The following is a 2,367-nucleotide window of genomic DNA, read 5'->3' as shown; positions in this document are numbered from 1 at the left end:
TTTATTTGTGTTTCTAGAATTCCTCAACTCTGTTATCATCTATTGCTCGTTTTCAACTTTTTCTTCTTAATTTTTTGAATTGAATAGTTATTCAATGTAAAACATGAAGAATAAAACTAACATGCAATAGCTGGTACCCTCATTGTGCAGAAGTTTCATTTGCTCTTCTGGTTTTTCAGAATAAGTTTAGAAGTGAAATAAATGATTGTAATGTATAACATAAATGTACATTACACAATGCGCAAGGAACAGCATTAATCAGTTGGAGCCCGTGGCACTGGTGCCGCCCTTGGCACTGGTGCCGCCCTTGGCACTGGTGCCGCCCCGGGCACTGGTGCAGCAGGCTGCACCTGATTAATGCTGTCTGTCATCTGAATGCTAGAATCAACGAGGAATATACCAGAGTTAAAAAGAATCTGAAGAACTTGACCTGTTTCCTGATAAACCTCATCTAACCTAAGCTACCCGAAAGAACTTGATAAGAGATATTTTCCCATGCCAGTTAATAAGGTCAAGAATATTCAAATCTCAGTGTCAGGATTAAAGTATACTCTAAATGTATATTCACTGACAGTAATATACTTTTTAATGCAAAAAAAACTAGGTGGGGAGTTGAGTGATAGCTCTAAGCCTTATGCGTTGCAATGAACACATCAAAAGCTTGAATTGTTGCAGAAAGGCGCTTCCTGTGATCGTATTTGCTAGAACCTTCTCTTTTCTGCAACATTGCAAGCTCCTGAGGATCTCTTGATTGCAAAGCGAAAGGCCTAGAGCTATCATTCAACTCTTCAACTCCCCTCGTATATATATAAATATGTCGTGCCGAATAGGCAGAACTTGCGATCTTGGCTTAAATAGCAACGCTCATCTTGTACTACAGGACAAGTAAAAATTTGTGTATGCAATAATTTCGCCAAAATCATTCTGAACCTAACGAAAAAAATATATTTCACTGTGTTTAATAAATTATTGTAAACAAATCTAAAATATATTTAGTTGGGTTAGGCTAAAATAAATCGTTCGTGTTATAATAAGGTTAGGTAAGTTTTCTAAGATTCTTTTGGTGCAAAATTATAAATTTTTACATTAACATTAATGGAAAAAAATATAACTTTAAACGTATAAGAGAAAATTTCAGAAAGAAATTAATTTTAAATGAGTTCTTGCTATTTGACCAGTTTTACATATTCTGCACGACATTTATATATATATATATATATATATATATATATATATATATATATATATGTCGTGCCGAATATGTAAAACTGGTCAATTAGCAAGAACTCATTTAAAATTAAGTCCTTTCTAAAAATTTCTCTTATACGTTTAAAGATATATTTTTTTCATTGATGTTAATGTACAAATTTTTAATTTTGCACCAAAAGAATCTTAGAAAACTTACCTAACCTTATTCTAACAAGCGCAATTTATTTTAGCCTAATCCTACTAAATATATTTTAAAAACGTTTACAGTAATTTAATACTAAACAAACACATTGAAATATATTTTTTTCGTTAGGTTCAGAATGATTTTGGCGAAATTATTGCATACACAAATTTTCGCTTGTCTTATATGGCAAGATGAGCGTTGCTATTTAAGCCAAGATGGCAAGTTCTGCCTATTCGGCACGACATATATATATATATAATTATATATATATAATATATATATATATATATATATATATATATATATAATGAGCTCTTGCAATACGAAGATGGCAAGGAAACCACTAAAAACAATGTGTGACAGCAGTGATGGTGATTCCATAGTAACTATCACTATAAATTCCACGGTAATTATTAGATGGTATATTCTTAGCAAGACATTGTCAGCCACCAAAGCTGTAAATCACCAACGAGACACAGTCATCCACCATACCTGTAACTCACCAACACGACAGTCATCCACCCTGTAACTCACCAGCAAGACACAGTCATCTACCAAACCTGCAGCTCACCAGCAAGACACTGTCACCCACCAGACTTGTAACTTACTAGCAAGACGCAGTCATCCACCACACCTGTAACTCACCAACAAGACGCAGTTATCCACCAGACTTGTAACTCACCACAAGACACTGTCATCTACCGACCTGTAACTCTCACTCTTGCTATTGTGACGATTAATTTCAGGCATGTTCTGCAGGTGTCGCTTACCTGCAGCAGATGGCGCTCATAAACAATGCCTTCAGCACTGTGTGTATGTGTGTGTGTGTGAGTGTATGTGTGTTTGTGTGTGTGTGTGTGTTTGTGTATGTGTGTGTGCATGAATGTGTGTGTGTGTGTGAGTGTATGTGTGTTTGTGTGTGTGTGTGTGTGTGTGTGTGTGTGTGGCAGTGTGTGTGTGAGTGTATGTGTGTG

General features: G+C 35.3%; 1 long non-coding RNA gene across 1 annotated transcript in view; it reads right to left on the bottom strand.

Annotated features, from left to right (window-relative positions):
- Positions 1–1,996, bottom strand: part of LOC138853008 (uncharacterized) — a 61,375-nt gene extending 59,379 nt beyond the window's left edge. The window contains exon 1 of the long non-coding RNA XR_011392245.1: positions 1,928–1,996. This is a non-coding gene — a long non-coding RNA (uncharacterized lncRNA). The remainder of the gene's footprint in view (positions 1–1,927) is intronic.
- Between the last annotated feature and the right edge of the window lie 371 nt (positions 1,997–2,367).

The sequence above is a fragment of the Cherax quadricarinatus genome, chromosome 20 (assembly GCF_038502225.1).
Source record: "Cherax quadricarinatus isolate ZL_2023a chromosome 20, ASM3850222v1, whole genome shotgun sequence".
Taxonomy (NCBI): domain Eukaryota; kingdom Metazoa; phylum Arthropoda; class Malacostraca; order Decapoda; family Parastacidae; genus Cherax; species Cherax quadricarinatus.
This window is presented reverse-complemented; position numbering and strand designations above follow the sequence as displayed.